Genomic DNA, 24,741 nt, shown 5'->3' with positions numbered 1-24,741 from the left:
GGCTGACATACACAGCGGAGACTGCGGCCACTACTCGTCATCACAACCCCTCGTCGGCAAGGCGTTCTGCAGCGGGTTCTACGGGCCTACGGCGCTCAACGACGCAACCGAACTGGTGAAGTCCTGCGAGGCCTACCAATTCCATGCCAAGCAGATCCATTAGCCAGCTCAGGGCCTCCAGACCATCCTGCTCTCGTGACCATTCACAGTCTGGGGGCTGGATATCTTAGGCTTGTTCCCTCGAGCGCCTGGGGGCTACCGCTACCTCTACGTCGCCATCAACAAGTTCACCAAATGGGCGGAGGTAGAAGCCATCCATACCATCCTGGCCGGATCCGCGGTCAAGTTCATCAAGGGTCTCGTAAGCCGGTTTGGGGTCCCTGATCGCATCACCACCGACAACGGCTCATAGTTTACTAGCAATATTTTCAAGGCATATTGTGCTAACCTTGGAACACAGATCTACTATGCTTCAGTGGCACACCCCAGGAGCAATGGCCAAGCCGAGCGTGCCAACGCAGAGGTCCTTAGAGGCCTCAAGACCAGGACCTTCAAGAAGAAGCTCGAGGCCTGCGGCAAGGGCTGGCACAATGAGCTCCAGTCGGTGTCGTGCTCCATCCGCACCACCGCCACCAAGCCAACAGGCGAAACCCCGTTCTTCCTCGTCTATGGAGCAGAAGCGGTTCTCCCTCACAAGGTCAAGCATCGCTCTGCGCGGGTCCTGGCATTCGATGAGACGCAGCAGGATGCCATGCGGGGGATGGACCTTGTGCTGGGGAGGAACGCCGCTGTGAAGCCTCGCTTCGAGCAGCAAGGTACCAGCCGGCGCTGCGACGGTACCACTGTCGCAGCGTCCGCTCCAGGACGCTCGAGGTGGGCGATCTCGTCCTGAGGCGGGTGCTCTCCAGGGAAGGGCTGCACAAGCTCTCGCCCATGTGGGAGGGCCCATTTAGGATCGCCCGTGTCTCCAGGCCTGGCGCCGCGCGTCTGGAGACACAGGACGGGATCCCCATCCATAATGCCTGGAACATCAAGCACCTCCGGAAGTTCTACCCATGAAGCAAGGCCCAGTGCCTGTGAAGCAAGGCCCCGTGCCTATGAAGGTCTCCCCTCGTGACACTCTCACGTAATAATGAGTGGGGCTGTACACGCCCCAGAGTCTCAAGAGTGCCGCCCTCGGGCCTCGGGGGCTCCCTCCCACATCTTTGTGGCAACACTTAGCTCCGCGCTGGTGAGAAGACTAGACTAGGTGTCAGACATGGCTTTTCATTTGTTTCCGTAGTTGGCTTGCCCCTTTTTCTTAATGGAAGTACGCATTCTGGTTTTTCTTGTCCTCTTGGTTCGATCGCCTTTTCCTCTATTCTTCCTTGGATCTTCGTTTTGGTCCGTGCTCTCCCTCGCATGCCTCGCGAGGGGGCTGGACACGTGCTCTCGTGAGTGTTTTTTCTATTCTTCACGAGGCACCCTCGCCCGAGCCCACAAACTGGTGCGCCTCTTGTCGGTGTCAAAACCGGTGGATCTCGGGTAGGGGGTCTTGAATTGTGCGTCTAGGATCGATGGTAACAGGAGACGGGGGACACAATGTTTTACCCAGGTTTGGTCCCTCTCTATGGAGGTAATACCATACATCCTTCTTGATTGATCTTGATGAATATGAGTATTACAAGAGTTGATCTACCAGGAGATCATAATGACCCTAAAAGTCTAGTCTGGCAATGATTCTTCGGGATTCGGCCTATCTATGAATCTAGCCCGCCGGTTTATATATACACGGGAGGGATCTAGGGTTACACAAGGTCGGTTACAGAGAAATGAATCTTCATAGTTGGTCGCCAAGCTTGCCTTCCACGCCAAGGAGAGTCCCATACGGACACGGGAGCAGTCTTTGGTCTTCGTATCTTCACAGCCGATCAGTCCGGCCCATGGCTAACAGGCCGAACGCCCGAGGACCCCTTAGCCCAGGACTCCCTCAGTAGCCCCTGAACCTGGCTTCAATGACGAGGTGTCCGGTGCGCAGATTGTCTTCCGCATTGCAAGGCGAGTTCCCCTTTCCGAATACTTCAGGATAGTCTTCGGATGAAACGACAATGTCCGGATCAACACAAGTACCACCACCGTGGAGTACAGTATTTTATGAGTCTAATATGCTAATAATTTTTGTGACATCACGCTTGCCCGGTTATTTATTTCGAACCGTTTCCTATCCCGCTGTTCCACGTTTTTGAGGCGTGGTTGCTATTGGCACGTCCTGTCGAAGCAGAGATAGTGTCCCCTTATTGCGGGATTCTCATTAATATGAGCATGGGTAACCCAACCATTCTGTTGGAAAGATTCCTTAGGAATAGGCAAGTCTTGAGGCTCAGGAGGAGGCATTCAATACCCTGTGCCTTTATAAAGGAACCAAGGGCCATCTTTTTACGCCAGACCTCTCCTCAGCCTTTCCAACCTCGAGTTCTAGCTCCCAAGGTTCGACTTCATTGCTCCAAGCTTTCCCATCATGTCATGACCCAGACCTCAAGGTCGATGGGTGGCTTCCTCCGTTACAGAGGAGGATATTGCAAATCTTCAGGCTGCCAGATACCTGACCGCGGAGATACCCCACCGGCTTCCTGCTCAAGGACAGGTTATTCCGCCCCCCAGATCTGGTGAGAGGGTCGTATTGATCTCCCACTTCCTTTGAGGGCTAGGGTACGCTCTGCACCCCTTTGCCCAGGGGCTAATGTTTTATTACGGACTAGATTTTCACGACCTAGCTCCAGATTCCTTCCTCCATGTCTCGGCGTTTATCATCACGTGCGAGGCTTTCCTCCGAATCCGCCCACACTTCAGCCTATGGCCCAAGACTGTTAATGTGAAGCCTAAGTTAGTCGACGGGGAACAGGCAGAGTGTGGCGGTGCTGTAGTAAGCAAGCTTACGAACACTCATTGGCTGAAAGGCTCTATCACCGAAACTTCCAACCAATGGCAGCGAGAGTGGTTCTACGTCACGGAACCCCGTAGTACCAAGTGGATAGCTATACCTGCGTTCCGTTCCGGCCCTCCATTACAGCTGGCATCATGGATTAATAAGGGGCTGGACCGGGGATCAGTTGACGAAGTGCAGACTCTACAAAGCCGCATCTGAACCCTCCTTGAAAAGGACATCGATCTTGTTGATGTGATTCAAGTAATGCTAGTTCGCCGAATTCTGCCATGCCAGCGTGGACCCCTGTGCCTATGGGAGTTTAATCTGGAAGGAGAATGAACCCTCCAACACTTCTTCGGCTTTACGCACAAAGGGATGTGGAAGTTGTTTTTCGGGAAACAAAAACATTGGCCGGACACCACAGAGACGCCGGCCTTGACTACAACCATCCAGATACCCTGGTAAGCACTTGACTTTCGAACACTTTGTAGTTATGTATACCGTAGTACATTACTGAGTAAACTATCTTCTTCCAGGGATGGATCAAAAAGCAGAACTAATTAAGTGTTTGGCCCCCCTTCCCGAAGGCTCAGCGGATCCCGTGTTAACAAGGATGCTGTCCCCGGCACCATACCAGGTGCCAGTGAAGGAGAGCAAAGCGGAGAGTAAGAGGACCAAAGATGGCCTCCATCCCGAAGGTATATCAGACATTGTGTCCGGTGGAATCAAGATTCCATCATCCGAAGACAAAAATGAAGGGGAAGTCAACATCTCTTCCCCCCACGGGAAGAAAAGGGCCGCCTTCGAAGATCGGGAGGAAAAGGCTCCTAAGCGAGGCAAGATGCCTCTGACAGGTGGCCCGGGCTTGGAGGACGACGTCATCGCGCAGTCGCACAACGAGGACAAGCCTCTGGCCAAATCGTATGTGAACAACGGTGTTTTAAACATGTCCTGTTCATTTGTTGTAACGTCTAGAATATACGTTTTTTGCAGCTCGGCACGCAGTCTTCTTCAACAGTCTTCATCCTCAGGGGACCTTCTCCCGGAGATGATGGAAAGCGAGACGCCTCCACCGGTCTCCTTGCCCAACAGGGCGGACGACCTTGAGGTATCGTCGCAGAGGGTCTCCCTGATCAACAAGTGGTGCAAGGGATGAAGACACTATCCGAAGGTGATACTTCGGAGGCCCAGGGTCTGGGGACCAATAATGGAGGTCCCGAGCAGTACGGTCTACAGTAGGATACGAATAAACGTATTTCTTCAAAGGGAGGCCATACTCCTTCAGCAGCTCCCGGGGACCCAGAGGCGCCGAATACATTGACGAACATGCTGCGGCAGGCATCCGTTTCAGAGGAGCATCGTACCTTGATGGGCACAGTGGTTGAAAAGGTCCTGTCGGCGAAAAGTGGATTGAATGAGGCCTTTGTGAGCCTGCTAAGAGGCTTCGAGGTTCGTACTTTAATATGTTCGATTGTGTTTTATTCACAAAATACACCTGTGTATCGATAGTAGCCCCTGAAACTCTGATTGGCTTCCCGAGGGAGGCGATCAGAGGATCAAAAGATATGCCCAGGAAATAATCTGATCAATTGGAACACAGGCTGTGACCTCCCCGGTAACTGTCCGGACTACAAAAGTTGCTGATTTGCAACATAAGATTGATGAGGCGGATAAGGATATCACGCTTATCAACAGGCAACTTGACAAGGCGCAAGGTATGTTTTTTTGGGGCAGCCATACTATGCACGTGTTTACAATATAAGCATGATGCAAAGAATTGTGCAATAAGATATCCATATCTGCAGATGGTGCTCTGCAGTCGAGGTCCTTCGGCTGAGCTAGCTCGGGCCAAGGAGCAGGCCCGGATTAGTAATGCGGCAGCCGAAAAGGCATCTGCCGAGCTAAAGGCCAAACAAGCTGCTCGACACCTATGCGAGGAGAAAATATCCTCGATGACCCTTGAACTAAAGGAGGCCGTTAGCCACTGCAGATTTGTCGAGAGGGATAATAAAGCCAAAACGGCTGATCATGACAAGGCCTTACAAGAGGCAAGAGAGCCCCAGTTCGATTCTAGAGCGGCCCGGGAGGAGATTCGGCAAGCCGGGGAGATCACGGCTGGTAAGCCCTTTTTTTTACTGCAAACTAAGTTCGGCAATCCGAATTATGCCCCACTTAATCAAGTGTGGAGTTCTCCAGATTGGATTTGCCAAAGAGTGCTTCCCATGCGGCGCAGTTTTACCAAGCGCAAGAAGGGTATGCAACAGAGAAGCTTTTCTGGTCGCAATTTGGTGCGTCAAAGCGCCCACTGTTGCTGAACGAACAAATGACCCAATGGGAAAAACTGCACCAGATATCTGGCGCTGCCATGAAAGACGTCGTAGTCTGGCTGTGGCTGACCGAGCCCATTCCGGATAGTTATTTTGGCTTGGTGCAGCGACTTGCTGCCACGGTGCCGCGCATCGACGCAGTTAAGCGATCAACGTGCATTGAAGGTGCACGGATGGCCTTTGCCCGTGTGAAAACACACTGGACGAAGATGAAGGCCATCGATGTTGCAGCGAAGAGTCCACCCAAGGGCAAGGACCATTACGCACTAGAGCATGACTTCGAATATGTCTTAGCGGCTGCCCGGTTGATAGAGGGTCAGTGCTCGAAAGATATGATATTCGAGTGAGATGTATTGCCATTGTGAAAGACAATATTATGAAATAATAAAGTTTATTTTAGAGTTTCTTAAAAGCTTTGAATCCTCCCGTGCGGCCATTTTTATATAATCTGAAAGATTTCTAGTCGTCGACTTCAGCCCCCTCGTAGGAAATACGGGGGGTGTTCGGAAAAGCAATTGATCATTCTTAACCCAACGTCTTGGTCCAAAAAGGAGGTGTCAATGCGGTGAACTAGGAAATCGGACTATAGGGCGTTAACACTTTCACTTAGCCATAGGAGTTTTATGCTGGATCTACGATATAGATTCGGTTATGTACGCAGCTATCCCAATGCGGTGCATTACATGTATGACCCGAAAGAAGGTCCTTCGTATAATATGGGGGAATCTCAAAGGATCCCGTTAAGTCGTCGAGCGGTTGAATAGCTCTCGCCGCATCATGACAGTCAGTTTTCGGCTTTCTCTACTGAGGTGTTTGACCAGGTGAACCAGAAACACAATCGCAGTAGTTCTCCCTTTACTACCCTAGACGATAGAGCGGAACTTAAGGTAGGAAGCATAGGAGCTGGGCAACCCAACTATTGACCCAAGACATGATACGGAGCTGATGCATATAAGGCCAAACTCGCGACACTGAAGTATGCTATGAAGCTGTTCGGACTTTGTCGGCAACTCATTTTGTTCCAATGTCAAACCCCTGGCGAGGTATGCCGGGGTGGGTGTGTGAAAAAACAAAAAGGAGCAAAATTCGGTTCTTTATACAGAAGTGAATACCAGATACGGGGTATGTTCACTAGAACCTAACGGGCATGCCAATTGTCATTTTATAGATAATAACGCCACGACCCCGGCTATTTGACATGCCAGGGGTCAGTAGCTGAGGAAACAGGCACTTTACAGGCTCAAAAAATAGGGAGTGTGGTCTACAAAAGGTTATTTTGGACCTCTTGTCACATGTCTGTGCCGCCTTTCCTCGGTGAAGGGGCTCCTTAACAGGAGTAGCCTTTGGGTGAATTTATGAACCCGGACTCTGATACAGTCCATGAGATGACCAGCCTTTGCGCTACCTGTGGCAAAAAAAAGAAATAGTAATTTAGAAAAAGGGAAAAGGAAGTAGTTTATGGGAGTACTTGTGGATCCGTCCATGTTATGCTTCTGCCGATGCCCAGGCTATTTGAAGTGCATAGTTATTTATGCGTGGTACAGATTTCGCAGGTATATGAGGCGGACGGCGGAAGCCGAACTGCTAGTACTACTTCGAACTTGGTCGATCCTGTTGAATGGAGACCGGTGGCTTAATGGCCGTCAAGGTATGCGGTTTAATGAGGCCGCTTTGTGCTTTTTCTGTGGGCGCCGTAGTGTGATCCTCAGTCTGGAGGGAGTTTTTCTCCTGCTCCCCTGTAGAGTTGTATGTCACGTATACCATGTTCACTATTTCACTTCAGGGGGAAATTGCTTCTGACCCCTGGTGTTTGGTTGGTGACCCTCTTCGTCGTCGCTATCGCCCGGCGGCCTCCTCGCTTTATGTTCGTCGTTAAGCTTGCCGACCTGCTTGAAGACCTAGTAGCTTCTGTTGGTATGATTAGCTGGTTTGTCGGGGTGGCCATGAATCTGGCAGGGCCGGTCCAATATCTTATCTAAATTGGATGGTCCATCTTTATTTGCCTTGAATGGCTTCTTCCGTTGACCGTATTTGGGGTCGCTGAATCCAGCGTTAACCAATGTGTCATGCATTCTTTTGTTATCATTGCGGCGCTTGTATTTGCTGCGTCGTGGTTTACCATTGCTGTCCCGGACTTCGTAAGTGCCCGGACCGCTGGCGTTGTTGCTTCTACGAGCGAGCCAGTTGTCTTCGCCCGCGCAAAACGGGTCATCAGAGCGGTAAGGGCTGGCATAGATTTTGGTTTTTCTTGACCGAGGTGGCGAGCGAGCCACTCGCCCCGGACGCTATGCTTGAAGGCTGCTAGGGCTTCCGCGTCCAGATAGTCGATGATTTGGTTCTTTTTCACAAAGAACCTAGTCCATAGCTTCCTGGCTGACTCTCCGGGTTGCTGGACAATGTGACTTAAGTCATCGGCATCTGGTGGCCGGACATATGTACCTTGGAAGTTGTCAAGGAAGGCCTCTCCCAAGTCCTCCCAGCTGCCAATAGAATTTTTGGGCAGGCTGTTTAGCCGGTGTCGAGCTGGCCCTTTGAGTTTTAAAGGGAGGTATTTGATGGCGTGGAGGTCATCTCCACGAGCCATATGAATGTGGAGAATAAAGTCCTCGATCCACCCTTGAAGTGAAGAGGGTGTGCGGCGCCTCTATATCGGGCCGCATCACGACGAATCTCCGATGGAGTCCGTCTGTGGTGTTCAGCCCGTGCATGACTAGGTTTGTCACGTCCGAACAGATGGCCGTCGTCACGTGTCGGGGCACGTCCTCGCGATCGGTAGATCGATCTGGTATGTCCTGCTTTATTGTTCAGGTCATGTCGAAGGTCATATGTATGACTGTGAGCTGATTTACCTCTGCCTTTGCGATGAGGCGTGGCGGGCTGGTGTTCGGCTTGGGTTGCCGCTTTGTCCCGGCCACGTGGTGGTCGGTCAGCCGCATTGCGCGACGGTGATATGTGTTCCGGCGCCTTGTCGTCGAGCTGAGGTAGTAATTTGCGCTTCGGGTAGCTTTTGACCGGGTGCTTGAGGCTGTATTCTTCGGTTGCTAGGACGTCAATCCATTTATCATTGAGCAGATCTTGGTCAGCTTGAAGCTGCAACTGCTTCTTTTTCAGGCTCATTGCAGTGGCTATTAGCTGGCGCTTGAAGCGCTCCTGCTCAAGAGGTTCCTCAGGCACGATGAAATCCTCGGTGCCGAGGCTCGCCTCATCCTTGAAGAGCGGAAGATAATTACTGTCTTCCGAGTCCTCATGTGTGGCCTGTTTACCAGGGCTAACCTGCCCATCTTCCCGTTCATCCTGTTCGGCAGCTGCATCAACGGGGTCTTCGTTGTCTTCGGCACCTTCCAGAGTGTTATCTTCTCCTGTGCCGGTGTTGCTATCTTTGCTGCAGCGTGACTTAGAGCAGCGCCACTGACGCCGGTGTTTCGATTGTATCTTAGGAGGTTTATTCTCAACTGGATCTTCTTTATCATTGCCGTTGTTCTCCTTTGGTGCATCCACCATGTATACATCGTACGAGGAAGTGGACGTCTAGCGTCCGGTGAATGGCAGGTCCTAGGCCTCTTCTTCTCTGGCATCGTCGTCCATACCGTCAACGTCGTCGGAGCCGTAATCAAGCATGTCAGTTAAGTCTTCAATAGTGGCTATGAAGTGGGTGGAGGGTGGGAGTGAAATTCCCTGTCATTAACTTCTAGTACGAACCGGATATAGTTCGGCTGTGATGCCCCCGCTAAGGATAGATTTTTTAATGAAGTCAGCACATCGCCCAAGGGTGAGTGCCGGAAGATGTCTGCGGCGCTGAATTCGGCGATCAATAACCGATCATGCTCGACATGCATGGACGCACATAGTTCGGAACTTTTAACCGGGAACGAGCCCGAGGTTCTAGTGACACAGGTATTACCAGAGTTTAGGTCTGTGTGCGGCTCCAATGTAGCGGAGTCTGCGGCTTCCGTGGCGGGGTTGAGCTTCCTGTCCTTGGATGGCACGACCTGCTCTGGATCTAGGGCCAGAGCGGTTACATGTGCAATTTCCTGGGTATGGCCCGATGACAGATCTAAGTCATGTTCATCGAGGTGACGGGGAGCGATTGCCGTGGTATCGAATCCGTCGAAGATCAAGTGTCCGCGAATATTCGCGATGTAGTTCAAGCTCCCGAATCTGACCTCGCGGCTAGGGGCATAGTTGTCGATCTGCTCCAGATGGCCACGCGAGTTGGCCCGCAGTGCGAAGCCACCGAACACGAAGATCTGTTCGGGGAGGAAGACCTCCCCTTGGACAACGTCATTGTAGATGATTGAAGGAACCATCAAGCCTTTTGAGGACGACACAATGGAACTCTCAATGAAAGCACCAATGTCGGTGTCAAAACCGGCGGATCTCGGGTAGGGGGTCCCGAATTGTGCGTCTAGGATCGGTGGTAACAGGAGACGTGGGACACAATGTTTTACCCAGGTTCGGGCCCTCTCTATGGAGGTAATACACTACGTCCTACTTGATTGATCTTGATGAATATGAGTATTACAAGAGTTGATCTACCACGAGATCATAATGACTAAACCTAAAAGTCTAGTCTGGCTATGATTAATCGGGATTCGGCCTATCTACGGACCTAGCCCTCCGGTTTATATAGACACGGGAGGGATCTTGGGTTACACAAGGTCGGTTACAGAGAAAGGAATCTTCATAGTTGGTCGCCAAGCTTGCCTTCGACGCCAAGGAGAGTCCCATCCGGATACGGGTGCGCTCTTTGGTCTTCGTATCTTCACAGCCCATCAGTCCGGCCCATGGCTAACAGGCCGGACATCCGAGGACCCCTTAGTCCAGGACTCCCTCAATCCGTGCCCCTCGAGTACCGTAATACGAAGCGCTGGATCATGGCCGGCGGCGCCTGCTATCAGGATTCGGAATAATAAAAGTTTCCTGACGAAATTTTTGCAGTTCCTAGACGCCTCCCGAGCAAAGGAGGCCTCGCCAGGCGCTAGGAGATGTTCGCCTCATGAGGCGGAAACTACTTCAAAAACATCTAGGAAGGAAAGAACAAAACAAAAGTGGTGCGTGCCCCCCGTAGCAACTTGCGAGGACGGACCCATGGCACTCCCCTGGGCTCAGTCGGACCCCTCCTCGCGCTTCCCTGGAGCGCGGTAACGAGACGACCCTCTACCACCCTCGAAACAGGCGTGGCGGCGTGGCAGCTGGTCATAGCCGCCGTTGCCGGAGTTGTCGCTGGAGGAGGCGCCACCGTAGCTGGACGAGCCGCGGCCAGTGCCGAGGACGAAGCCACCTTCATCCTCGTCATGACCATTGGCAAGGCCGAGCACCTCGTCGTCATCATTGTCCTCGGGGCAACACCCGACGCGGCGACCATTTTCCCCAAATACCCTCACGTAGAGGGTCGCGTCGCCGTCATACTTGAAGTGGAGGGCACACCGCCTACCCAGGCCGCGTGCGCGGGCAAACGTCTGCCAGCCGCGGGCCAGGGCTGCATTGCCCGCGGCGGAGACTTCCACCGCGACCCACGAAGCCCTGCTGCAGCAGTCGTCCGCCTGCAGCCAGAGACCGCCTAGACCCGTGGCCAGCAGTTCACTGGCAAAGAAGCACGGGAGCTGAAGCCAGGTGCCAACCGGGTTCTCCGACCACACGATGAACTCCGGCATCACCTCCGCCGAATGGAAGCGCGGCCGAGGAGGCCGCGCAACCACGACATGCCTCGCTTCATCGATGGGACTGCCATGACCTGGGCGACTCCCACCGCGTGGGGAGGCGCCGCCGTTGCCGCGAAGGGCCACGGTGGGGGTCGCGGCATGCTTGCGCGGGTGACCATGCCCCCTCTTGGGTGGTGGCAAGCCGAGCCCCTCCTGGCAGGCCTTGCCCTTCTCTGTGACTGAGAACCGCCTCGCCGGCCCCTCCTGGCGGGCCATCCCCTTCTCCGTGGCCGAGAACCTCTTTGCCGGCGCTATGAGTATCGCTGAAGCAAGGAAGAAGAAGGAGCAAGAGGAGCGAAGGAAGAGGTGGTTAACGGGGGCTCTACTCCCCCATTCCCTTTATAGCCAAGAGGAGGCCAACTACCGGCCTCCACGATCTAAGGTAAAAGTGACCTCTTTCTGCATGCGGAAGGGACTCGTCAAGTCGGGCAGTTGCCAAGGCAGCATGGGGAAGCGGAGACGCCCACGTCCAATCAACCGCCACGTGTCAAATGAGGCCGCAGGCTGTTAGGGCCCGTGGCGCTCCGCACTTGCCCCTTGGCTTCGCCTCGAAGCCAAGCCCGAGCGCGCCTTGGGCCCGGGGGCTACTGTCGGCGTCCTGGGAACGGGGGTCCCCAGACTTGCCTGCTTGCGGCCCACGGCGTGGCTCCACCAGCAGCCCTGTACGGCCCATCTTCACTATCAAACACTCAAGACCCTCGTGAGGGGCCAAGCCTAGCGAGGCAGACAACGGAAGACCTCCTCGGGGGCGGCCTCACCATGCTGGCTCGCGAGGGGCGGAGAGATCAAGGAAAGGAGCACCTCGCAAGGTTCCTTTGACGCAAGCCATGATGACCAAGGCCAGGCGGGCACCAGGCGGGCGCCAGCGCGCAGTGTCCTCGTTTCCTCTTTGGTGCTAAATAGGCAAGCACAGGCGCGGAGTCCCGAGGCATCAAGTAAAGGTTTCCATATCGGTGCAACGAGACCAAGACCAGCAGGACGGCAGGACGGAGGTCACCGTGGAGCCCAAGACGGCGTCATCACCAGAGCCTTTGGCAGGCGAAGACCATCTTTTGTCAGGATAACCTGTACTAGCTGCCCCCCTTCAAACTGGCCGTTGTGGGATCCCTTCCCGCCTAATATTTGGGAAGAGGACCCGGACCTCTATAAATAGGGTTAGCCACCACCTTAGAAGGGGGATAAGAATCCTCGACCGCATCAAACCCGCCAACCACTAGAGCACCTCTCCTTAGGAGGCTGTTCCTCCCTTGTAACTGTTCATCCCCAGCCCAAGAGGCAATCCAGCACACCACACCGGAGTAGGGTATTGCACCACATCGGTGTCTCGAACAAGTATAAATCTTGTGTCCCTTTGTTCTACGAGTTCGACACGCTAAGCCCTGGGATTGCGTGAGGGCGTGAGCTAGAGGGAGGAGAGACCTTCATGCGCACCCTAGTGTTCGAACCTCAAGGGTTTTGTCGGAACCCAAAATCCGATAGCTTCGACCTCCGCTCCAGTCGCCAGCTGGTCGCAGTCGGCGTGCTGCAGTGAAAGCTCGAGGGGGCCCCTCAGCGGCATCTCGGCGGCGAAGAACTGCGGGAAGCGAATCCAAGTGCGCAGAGGCATCGCCGCCCACATCACAAGTTCACGCGTGGAGTCCGTGGCTTGGGCTCCTGGGGCGACGACGTTCGTCACCATGGCGCGAAAACCACGGCCATGGCGTGGGCGGCGCCGTTCGCTGCCTCTCCCTCCGAAGTCCTTAGCTCGGGCGTACAGAGGCATCGGATACCCAGGAGGTGGCCGCTCGCACCAAGGCCTCGGCACCTCCAGCCTCATGACTATGTCGCGACGATGAGTCAGCCTCTTCTTCGGCGGAAGTGGCTCAGGCTCGTCGAGGGGGGTTTTCCCCTTCTCTGTGGCAAGAACCTCCATATCGGCGCCATGATTGTCGCTGCTAGTGATGGAGCAAGGAAGAAGAAGATGGAGGAGGAGCGAAGGAAGAGATGGGTGATGGGGGCTCCGCTCCCCCTCCCATTTATAGCCAAGAGGGGGCCAACCGCCAGACTCCATGATCTAAGGTAATAATGACCTTTTTTCTACTTCCAGCAGGGACTCGTCGAGCCGGGCAGTTGTCGAGGCAGCGTGGGAAAGCGGAGACGCCCACGTCCAATCAATACCCACGCGTCAACCGAGGCCGCCGGCTGTTGGGGCCCGCAGCGCTCCGCACTTGCCCCTTGGCTTCGCCTCAAAGCCAAGCCCGAGCACGCCTTTGCCCGGGGGCTACTGTCGGCGTCCTGGGAATGGGGGTCCCCAGACTTGCCTCCCTACGTCCCACGGCGTGGCTCCACCAGGGGCCCTGTATGACCCATCTTCACCGGCAAAACACTCAAGACCCTCGCGAGGGGCCAAGCCTCGCTAGGTGGACGACACAAGACCTCCTCGGGGGCGGCCTCACCAGGCTGGCTCACGAGGGGCAGATATATCTAGGCAAGGGGCGCCTCGTGAGGTTCCTGTGACGCAAGCCCTGACGATCGGGGCCAGGCGGGCGCCAGCACGCGCAATGTCCTTGTTTCCCCTTTTGTGCTAAAGAGGCAAGCAAAGGCGCGGTGTCCTGAGGCGTCAAGAAAAGGTTTCCATATCGGTGCAACGAGACCAAGACCAGCAGGATGACAGGATGGAGGTCACCGTGGAGCCCAAGACAACATCATCACCAAAGCCTTTGACAGGCGAAGACCATCTTTTTTCAGGATAGCTTGTACTAGTTGTCCCCCTTCAAATTGGTCGTTGTGGGATCCCTTCCCGCCTAATATTTGGGAAGAGGACCCGGGCCTCTATAAATAGGGCTAGCCACCACCGTAGCCAAGGGGTGGACCAAGAGACGAACAGAACACATCTTGGACCGAATCCAATCCATCGAGCCAACCACGCAAGCTCACGAAGCACAAGAGCACCTCTCCTCCGGAGGCTGTTCTTCCCTTGTAACTGTTCATCCTCAGCCCAAGAGGCAATCCACCACACCACACTGGAGTAGGGTATTACACCACATTGGTGGCCCGAACCAGTATAAATCTTGTGTCCCTTTGTTCTACGAGTTCGACGCACTAAGCCTTGAGATTGCGGTGAGGGTGAGAGCTTGGGGGAGGAGAGATCTTCGTGCACACCCCAGTGTTCGAACCTCAAGGGTTTTGCCGGAACCCGAAATCCGACAATGCCTACCAGGTTGCGGCAGTTGAAGACCTAGACAACGAAGGCGCCATCTACCCTCCTGAGGTAGTCCCCAAGAAGAAGAAGCAGCTGCTCCTCCAAGAGCCTCAGGAGAGCAGCGTCTCCGGTAGCAGCACCTCAGGACCAGCGCCCATGGATGGGGTGCCTCCCTATCTCGCATAGGAAGGCATGCCCGGCGCCCTCCTTAGGCTGGGCTCGGGGGCTCTCTTCAGGAGGGCCTCTGACCTATCCAATGTCATGAGGGATGCGCTCAGGCACCAAATGGAGGCATGCTTCACCGTACGCTTCACTCACGAGGGAACTAGGCACAAGGTGCCAGGTGCTCAGGAGTTCATCACCAAGATGACCGAGGAGCTTCAAGAGGCGAGAGCCATGCGTAGCGACCATCGCCTACCACCTGGCGCAGCTCATTGTCCTGGCGAGGGCACTGAGCTACGCGTCTGCGTCAACATCCCCGGGCTCAACAGAGCTATAGCTCTGGAGCGCTTCTGGCCTTCGCACGCTAGCTGGTGTGAGGGACCACCTCACAGCTACGTTCGCATGCCTTTCGGCTTGCTGAGCGTGGTCATCGCCTACCAGCATCACCTGCGGGGCATCCTGGCGGCTCAGGAGGCCAGGCATCATGCGGTCCTGGCAGAAATGGCGACGGTCATTCATGGGCCTCCCGAGGCTCAGGACCCAGGCGGCTCATGGGGAGCGGCTTCTTCAACATATGTCTTCGGCTGCTCCAACCTCTCTCCAACAACGGTGCCAGGTGACATCTTCTAGTTTATTCAGTGGTGGCGCCCCTCGGGCTGCATCAACTCCAAGTCGCATGGGCTTGTCCCTGTAGCGCGTATCCTTTTGCGTATTTAGTTTATCTTGTTGGGGGTGCCCACGGGCCGCATTATCCTCAGGCCGCGTAGGGTCCGTCCCTACGGCATGTATCATTCTTGCATCTATCTGGACTAGCTTTATCCTCTTCCATATAATGAATTATGTTATCACCTACCTGCCCGATGCCCTGCGCGGCTCCCCACATTCTTCACATGCTGGCACAGTGCTTGTGCTCGGGTTCGTCCCTACAACGCTGATAAACCTATGCGATCGAGCTCTGTCTCGCGGCCCGCTCCGCGCACGTCACCTCACCAGATCCTCAGTGCCTTCATCTTCTTGCAGAAAGAACAGCGGCAGGACAGCGAACACGATTGTGAGTCATGCTCTTCCCCCGAACTAACCCGCAGGAATCTCCAAAGCTCAACTACAGGTGGCCTCGCCGGCCGCCCCTTTTTCTACACCATTCGCTTGCACGTTGAAGGGGGGCTCCTGAGCATCATGCCTCAGGAGCTCTTACTGACTCTCTAGCCGTCACCCACTGGCCTTGACCACGACATCGCGACCTGGCATACCAGCGGCGGCTAAGCCTCACTCGGGACCTGAGGATGCAGAGCATACAGATGAGCGGGGAAAGGGGAGATCGGCACGACCCTACCTAGTAGCATCACCGCTGAAGCACAAAGCCGGGCGTTGTGCAAGGAATCGCCACAGGGTTGCCAAAATATAAGTCACCCATGCGTAATAAAGTGAATCCCTCTATCTAAAGCCCACCGCTCTCGTAAACTCGCTTCAGTAGTGTTGATTTCCTTTTCGGCCTCCAGGGGGCTGCTTGCAGGCCAAGGGGTATCTCCCGAGCATCGCTCCTCGGGAGCTCTTACCAAACCTTGGGCCACTCACCTCCTGGCCTTGACCACGACATCGCGACCTGGCATACCAGCGACGGCTGGAGCCCGCCTGTGGTCTGGGACCTGACGGCGTAGAGCGCTAAAGCTACAGCAAGAACAAAAAGGGGGAGTAATGCCTGCGTGAGACACGCAGCCACAATCTCATGTTAAGAGTAATGAGCGATGGAACAAAAGCATTACAGGTTCTTTACATACCCCCTCGGGGTTTGTTTCGATTCCTCGCAGGGAACAAAAAGGAGAACGACCTCAAGAGGCCCCAACTACAGGCACTACCACCGACGCCATCATCAATAGTGGGCCACGTGAGGCCGCCGCTAACCCCACCTAGATCAACGTCGGCGCCGGGCAGAGGTCATCGCGGCACTCCGGGCACGGCGGGAGCTCGGGGGCACGTAGCTGTCATCACTCGACTTCGGAGACTCTCTAGGCTCAGGAGAGTCGCTGGAATCCTAGGAGTCGTCGCTCTGCTGGAGGAGCCATCGGCAGGACCCACGGTGGGCACTGCACCCGTCGCTTCACCGTGTTGACGGTCTTCCTCGTCGAAGACCTTGAAGAAGAGTGTGGAGGCGCCATCATAGTCGAAGTGGATGGTGAGGGCCCCCTCTGCGCGGTAGGCACGGGCTACCTCGCCCCGTCCCCGCGTCATTAAGATCTTGCTAGAGGAGACGACCTCAACCTCCGCTCCCGTGGCTAGGCTGCAGCACCCGGCATGCTGCAGCCACAACTCGAGCGACCCCTCGGCGACATCTATTCAGCGAAGAACTATGGGAACCGGATCCACGAGCATGGAGGCATCACCGCCCATAGCATGAACTCACGCGAGGAGGCCTTGGCGTGGGTTCACACGACAGACAGCCGCACGGCCCTAGCCTGGTCCCCACAACCGCGGCTCATACGGCGAGGGTCGCTGCAACCTTCTCCGGAGCCCTGCGCCTGGGCGTACAGAGGGAGCGGGTAGCCAGGCGGCGGCCGCTCGTACCAAGGCCGCATCACCTCTTGCCTCGCCGCGACGTCGTGAGGGCGCCGGGACCTCTTCTTTGGTGGAAGAGGCACGGGCTCCACAAGGGGGGTCTTTCCCTTTTCTGCCACGGAAAACCTCCTGATTGGCGCCATGGATGTTTCACCTAGGTAGCAAGATGGAGGGACCAAGAGGAAGAAGAAGGAGAAAGCAGTGAGAAGGGAGAGATGAGGGAGGGGGCTCTGCCACTTCCCTCATGTATAGCCAAGAGGAGGCCAACCACCGGTCACCATGATCGCACGTAATGATGATTTTCCTCTGCATGCAGCAGAGTCTCGTCAAGTCGGACAGTTACCAAGGCAGCATGGGGAAGCGGAGGCGCCCATGTCCCATCAATCACCACGCGTCGATCGAGGCCGCAGGCGGTTGGGGCCCGCGGCGCTCCACACTTGCCCTTTGGCTTCGCCTTGAAGCCAAGCTCGAGTGCGCCTTGGGCCCGGGGGCTACTGCCGGTGTTCTGGGACCGGGGGTGCCCAGACTTGCCTGCCTACAGACCGTGGCGTGGCTCATCGACGGCCCGGTACGACCTAGCTTCAGCAGCAACAATTCAAGACCCTCGCGAGGGGCCAAGCCTCGCAAGGCGGACGACACCAAGACCCCCTTGGGGGCAGCCTCGCTAGGCTAGCTCCCAGGGAGTAGAGATATCAAGGCAGGGTGCACCTCGCGTGGTTTGCGTAACGTGAGCCATGACAACCAAGCCTAGGCGGGCACCAGTGGGCACAGTGTACCAGTTTCCTCTTTGGTGCTAAGGAGGCAAGCGCAGACGCGGGGTCCGGAGGCATCAGGCAAAGGTTTCCATATCGGTGCAACAAGACCAAGACCGCCAAGACGGCATGATGGAGGTCATCGTGGAGCCCACGGGAGCGTCAGCACCAGAGCCTTTTGCAGGCGAAGACTACTTTTGTCAGGATAGCTTGTACTAGTTGTCTCCCTTCAAACTTTGCCGTTGTGGTATCCCTTCCCGCCTACATTTGGGAAGAGGACCAAGGCCACTATAAATAGGACTTAGCCACCACCATAGAAGGGACGGTGTCACACCCTAATTTTCATGGCACAACACTTAAGATGATAAATCATGATAAAGTGTGGTTTGACAAAAACTTTTGCATTATTTGACTTTTTATTTGAATTGGTTTTCTCTCTGTGTTTTTCTAGTGCTCTTAAAAGTCAACATAGCTTCACCTTCTATACTTCATCTCCTTGCTCCAAACTCCTGAACCAATGATCATGCCATGTGTATAGAGCAATATAGTATTTTCTTACAAAAATAATTTGGCCAAAAAGTATTTTCAAAAATTAGTTTTCCAAAAACCCCTGAATTAAGATTTGTACTGCAAGTACTTAATTCAGGGCAGTAAAAATCTTTCCAAAAATATGTTTGACTCCTATTAGATATAGGATACCCAGAAACCACAAAAATATAATTTTATAAGTTATTTTACTATTTTATTCAAAAGCTTTTTCTTACGGCCAGAAATGGTCTTTAATAGGGAAAAATTATTTTATTGTTTGAAAAATATTTGACAAAAATCAGGGAAACTCAATGGACATATATTGTCCATATATAAGAGTTTCAACACATGGTCATGTTCAAAATATTGGTCAAATCCCTCAAAAACCATTTCTGCCCATTTCAAGGATTTGAAATATTTCTACAGGAAATATTCCCCAACAATTCCAATAAAATTCTAGCATGTCACATATGACATGTTTGATGGTCTTGCCAAGTATCATGTCATGGAGAATAGTATAACCCCATGAAATCTCCCCAAAACCATTTCTGTCCATTTTGAAGTTTGAGCAACTTTACATTGCCAAACATGTCCAAATGTTCTCAAACCTTGTGAACATGCTCAAATGGTCTAATTATTCATCTAGACCAAATGGCACAAGTTGGAGAGAATGTTATCTTGCTCAAAGTACCCCAAAACCCTCTCTGACCAGAATCAAATTTGAACAAGTTTGTACTGCCAACTTTCTCTCCTTGACCCCAACTTTTGTGGGCATGTTCACATGACCAAATGAGGCCACTACACCAAGTGGTGCATCAAGGGGAGGTGATTTGCTCAACTAGATCTACACAGGTTTATTTCTGCTAATTTCTAGGGTTTACAAAAGTTGCATTGGCAACTTTCTCAAAATGGACTCAAACTTGGTGGTCAACCTCAATTATGTGTGACACTTGATCCTGTTAATTATCATGTCAAGTGGAGTTAATTTGCTTGTCCAAATTAGCATCAAACACCTTCTGCCATTTTACTAAAACCCCTGTTTTGACCTCTTCCACTCTTCTCCATGGCCTCCACTTTTTACCACAGCCCCTCCTAGACCTCTTCTACCTCCAGTGGCAATGGCTGCATCTCAGATCAATAATTGAGGGGTGAAACCACCTCTTTTACCCCTCTGGACAGCCCTTGCACCCCTCTTCCTCACCTCCCTCCTCACTCCAGTGGCCACCCAAGGCATCCAAGGCTTTCCCCATATTATTTACTCCTCCCTAGAGCTACCAGACATGCTTAGCCGTGCCCACTTTGCCAAGAAAATGGCATGCCGGCCATTTGCATGCTTTGGAGCACGCTATAGTGCGCTCCCGCACTGTAGCCGCCCCCTGCCAAGCACCTCCGGCCACCTCGGGCCTCCCTAGCGCGCCCGACGAGACGCCTCGGCCTCCGGGACACGGCAGCTGGTCGGCCCCCTCCTCCCTCTCTCTCCTGCCCCTGCTCGCACGCGCACCAGCCGCCCGAGAGCTCCAGTGAGCGAGATCACACGCGCAGCGTCTCTGACCCCTCCCCGCTCCCCCTCTTCCTTCCCCTAGCACTGGACCAGCCTCACAAACACCCCAGACACGGTGCCAGCTCCTCCCGAGCCCTGTGGCGACGCACAGAAGCCCGCCGGCGCACGGGTCCACGGCACCTAGCCGTTCGCCTATTTAAGGGCCTCCCCGAGCCTCTCCCTCACCACCACTCGCTCCTAACCCCTCCAAATCGGCCCCCTGTGCCCTCCACTCTCCTCCAGGACAACCCGAGCTCGAGATCGAGCTCGAGCTCCGCCGCTTCGGCTCGCCGGAGTTCGTGAGGTATAGGCCTCCCCCGTTCCTCCTCTACCTCGATCTGGAACCCCTGCAGCCCTCTGATCCTGTCCCCCTTCTTTCCCCTCTCTGTAGCTACCGGAAACGGCCGGAGTCGCCGCCTCCCGAAGCTCCTCCACCGCAGCTCCTCGTCGCCGGCGAACCAGGCACCCCTGCCGGCCAAGTCCACCACCCACCGACGCGCGACAGTCCCCTGAAGCCATCCCCGCACTCGCCGGAGCTCGCCGTGGCCTGCATCGTCGCCGGTGAGCACCGCGACCCCCCTGTCCACGGGTTAGTGATGACAGGCGGGCCCCGCCTGTCAACCTCTCCCTCGTTCCCGCGCCCCTCTCTCTCTGTCCTGCGGGCCTCGGCCGTCAGGTTTGAAACGGGCGGGTGCACGCGCTGTGCGCTGGCTCGGCTGGGCCGGCCCGCTGGCTGGGCCTGCTGCCCCAGAGCTGTTCTGGCCTGGCAGGCACAGTGCCCTTTTTCTTTTTCTTTTTCTTTGGCTTTTCCAAAAATTCCACAGAATTAATTATTTATCCAAATGCAATAATTCCAACTCCTAAATTCTTGTAATAATCCCACCTATTTATGGGGCAACTTTCATTCAAATCCAACAACCTTTTCTTCACTATAAATATTTAAATGCGATTTTTAGCATTTAAATAAATCATTGAAAACCCATTTCTCCTATTCTGCTACTCCAAATCCAAAACTAGGAATTTTCCCCTTCTTAGTTTTCACCCTAGTATTTACCAAAAATAAGTTGACATTTTTCTAAGCACTTTGGTTTTTCTGTTTTACTATTGCCTTATTTTCTCGTTAATTTCTTGCGACGAGTAGATCCCGTATTAGACGAAGTTGCTGAAGAAGAAGAAGGAGAAGGATTTGAAGAACTTGAAGACTTTGAAGACCAAGGCAAGCAGCCCTTTGACCATGTCTATGAAACCCTTTTTATGCATGTCATATAGCACCATATTGTTGTTGCATCGGAATCATGATGAGATGGTAACCACTTTGATGGGTTGCCTCTGTTACTTCCTCGTTGATACTTGCATTCTGCATGACCCTACCTCCTTATGAGGGTTATGCCGGTGGGAGTAGATAGGATGCTAAAGTAGTGCTACGCAAAAAGGGACGGGAATATGCATAGTGATGGAGACAAAGTATTTTCAAAAGACTTTTCGAAAACCCCATCGGGTGCCACTTATGCCCTGGGGAGATGATGAGTTGGGTAGCCACTTGATGACGAAGTGGTGTACTGAGGCAAGTATGTGTGTTGTTTTCAAAACGGATTGGTTTAAGTTGCGACCATTATTCCAACCTTACATGCGCAACCACTCTACCCTTGTATGGGAAAGGGCATTATTGATTACCTAGGCCGATACTAGCTTGGAGCCCGCATTACTAGTGACGGGGGAGAGTTGGTGCTCTCTCTCGGGACGGGGTCGTGCCAGGTAGGGCGGCCAAGAACATTTTTATGGGGCACCGGACACACCGTTGGTACCCCGTGCCAGTGGTATGTGATGAATATGGGAGCAAGGCTCCACAATTTTAAGTTGTGAAAGGTTGGGCACGGGGGTTACTACCAATCGAGTGGACTCCATGTTAGTGTCATCTAGGGAAAGATAGTGATCAGGTGCTTACCCCGGGTACTTGAGGTACCGCGGGTCGTGGATGACACGGAAGTTCCCCGGATCTTGTGGGTAAAGTGTGCAACCTCTGCAGAGTGTAAAACTATTTGAATAGCCATGTCCACGGTCAAGGACAGTTGGGTAACCGCTCTTGGGCTACGTCCACATGTTTACAAACCAGTGTGTGTGTGGGAAAAACTACCTGGGTCAAGTCAAAGGACTTGACATGATTGAGTTGGGTTGGTGCCCACTCTTTTTATGTTGATATCTGTAACCTGTCCTCATGGTTAATTGAATTCTCCTGATGCATGTCTTACAAGTTGTTGAACATGTCATTGCACTCAAAACTAGCTTTCCGCAAAAATTTACCTATATCATGCATTGTTGTCCCTTGAACCAAAACCTGGGTTGCTTGCGAGTACATTCAAAGTACTCATTGGCTTGCCACTAGTTATTTTATTGGCCAGGCATGAAAGAACATGATATGAAGAAGAGTACCTCGGTGACGAACATGCGAGCTAGGACGCTTCCCAGTCAGAATGCCTGTAGGGTTAAGGCAGATGGCATGGGTCCAAGTTATCGACGAAGATTTCCGCTGCGATGTTATACTCAAGACTTGACCATAATGGTCCTACTTGTGTAATACGGTATGTATGGATGTAAGACTCTTGTTATTCAGCTTCTGTGTGTTCAGTGAGCATTGATCTCTGGGATCACTGTACACGTGCATTCGATGATCACAACTTATGAGTCGGGGTCCCCACAGACGGATCATTCAGACCATCCTCACACCCACCAGCTTGTCGAGCTCAAGAACACCTCACCTCCTGAGGCTGTTCATCCATTGTACTAGTTCATTCTTAGCCCCTCAAGGCAATCCACCACAAAGCTGGAGTAGGGTATTACACTGCAAGGTGGCCCGAACCAGGATAAATCTCTGTGTCACTCGTTCTTTGGGTTCGTCCAGCTAGGCGAGTGAGCTAGGGAGAGAGTGTTCTTCATGCGCACCCCATTTTTCGAACCTCTCAAGGGTCTGCGGAACCCGTAATCTGACAGAAGCGATAACTCACCACATTAACTATGTGATGAGATGGGACTATTAATTGTGGTGAAAGGTAAGATGACATAATTACTAATGATTGCTAAGCTGCTGGACAGGTGAGCCAGCATAGCAGTGGATTAATTTCTACATTTTGGTGGGTTACAGTCATGGTGATGAGCCGGCAAAATATAAGGGCGTCTGAAAGTGCAACTATCCCTGGGTGGTTATGGTAATTCCTAACAACATATAGCTCATTGCACTAATGCTCTTTCAAGGTGATCATTTCAGAAAGTTCAATGATTGGCATGGCATGGACTAGGAATGTGGACCCCTCAAAATGCTAAGGACACACATTGGCTCAAGCCCAAGACTCTACCTTTTACATTTTAGTGATCCAAGATCACATTGAGTCCATAGGAAAAGCCAATACTATTAAAAGGGGATGAGGTGTTGCTTAATGGCTTGCTTGCTCAAAATGCTTAGTGATATGCTCCAAAAGTCCTCAACCAGTTTCTCATATCCACATATATCCCAAACCAAAAGTCAAACTCAGCCCCACCGATTTGATCTATCCGGCGCCACTGAGTTCTTTTGACGCAGCCATAGCCAGAAACCCTAGTCAGTTCAGTGTCACCGATAGGGATCTCGGTCTCACCGAGATGGGATTACAAACTCTCTATTTCCCTTCATAATGTTTCGGTCTAACTGAGATGAGCGATCGGTCCCACCGAGTTCGCAATGCAAACTCTCTATTTCCCTTTCGTAACGTTTTGGTCTCACCGAAATGACTGATTTATTCCCACCGAGTTTGCCTAACCAACTCTCTGTTTGCCTATTACAGAAATCGGTCTTACCGAGTTTATGTCATCGGTCTCACCGAGATTACGTTCTGCCTTAACCCTAATGAAATCGGCCCCACTGAGTTGACATGTCGGTCCCACCGAAAAGCCTAATGTTCACATTTTGAACTAAATCGGTCTGACCGAGTTTCATGATTCGGTGTCGCCGAGTTTGGTAAATTGTGTGTAATGGTTAGATTTTGTGTGGAGGCTATATATACCCCTCCACCCACTCTTCATTCGTGGAGAGAGCCATCAGAACGTGCCTACACTTCCAACATACATTTTCTGAGAGAGAACCACCTACTCATGTGTTGAGACCAAGATATACAATTCCAGCCATAAGAATCTTGATCTCTAGCCTTCCCCAAGTTGATTTCCACTCAAATCATCTTTCCACCAAATCCAAATCTGTGAGACAGAGTTGAGTGTTGGGGAGACTATCATTTGAAGCACAAGAGCAAGTAGTTCATCATCAACACACCATCTATTACATTTTGGAGAGTGGTGTCTCCTGGATTGCTTAGATGTCACTTGGGAGCCTCCGTCAAGATTGTGGAGTTGAACCAAAGAGTTTGTAAGGGCAAGGAGATCGCCTACTTTGTGAAGATCTACCCTAGTGAGGCAAGTCCTTCGTGGGAGATGGCCATGGTGGGATAGACAAGGTTGCTTCTTCGTGGACCCTTCGTGGGTGGAGCCCTCCGTGGACTCGCGCAGCCGTTACCTTTCGTGGGTTGAAGTCTCCATCAACATGGATGCACGATAGCACCACCTATTGGAACCACGCCAAAAATCTCCGTGTCTACATTGCGTTTGCTCCCTCCAAACTCCTCCCTTTACCTTCATGTGCAATGTTTTTACATTCCGCTGCTATACTGTTAGACTTGCATGTGTAGGTTGATTGCTTGACTTGTGCTAAGTTGCTAAAATCTGCCAAAACTTAAAATTGGGAAAAGGCTAGATTTTCATTTGGTCAAGTAGTCTAATCACCCCCCTCTAGACATACTTTCGATCCTATAAGTGGTATCAGAGCTTTGGTCTCCATTTGCCTTGATTTCCATAGCTTTTGTTGATCATAGCCTTGGTTTCACAACCTAGGATAGTATGGCGTCAAGCGAGGGAAATTACCACCGTAGAGGTCCGTACTTTGATGGTAATAATTTTGCTAGTTGGAAGCATAAGATGAAAATGCATATTCTTGGACATAATCCAGCCGTTTGGGCTATTGTGTGTATTGGCTTGCAAGGTGAATTCTTTAATGGGAAAGAACCAAACCGT

Source organism: Triticum urartu, chromosome 6A (assembly GCF_056163025.1).
Source record: "Triticum urartu cultivar PI428250 chromosome 6A, HENAU_Tu73, whole genome shotgun sequence".
In the NCBI taxonomy this organism is placed as follows: domain Eukaryota; kingdom Viridiplantae; phylum Streptophyta; class Magnoliopsida; order Poales; family Poaceae; genus Triticum; species Triticum urartu.
The sequence above is the reverse complement of the archived record's forward strand: the minus strand, read 5'-3'. Positions refer to the sequence as shown.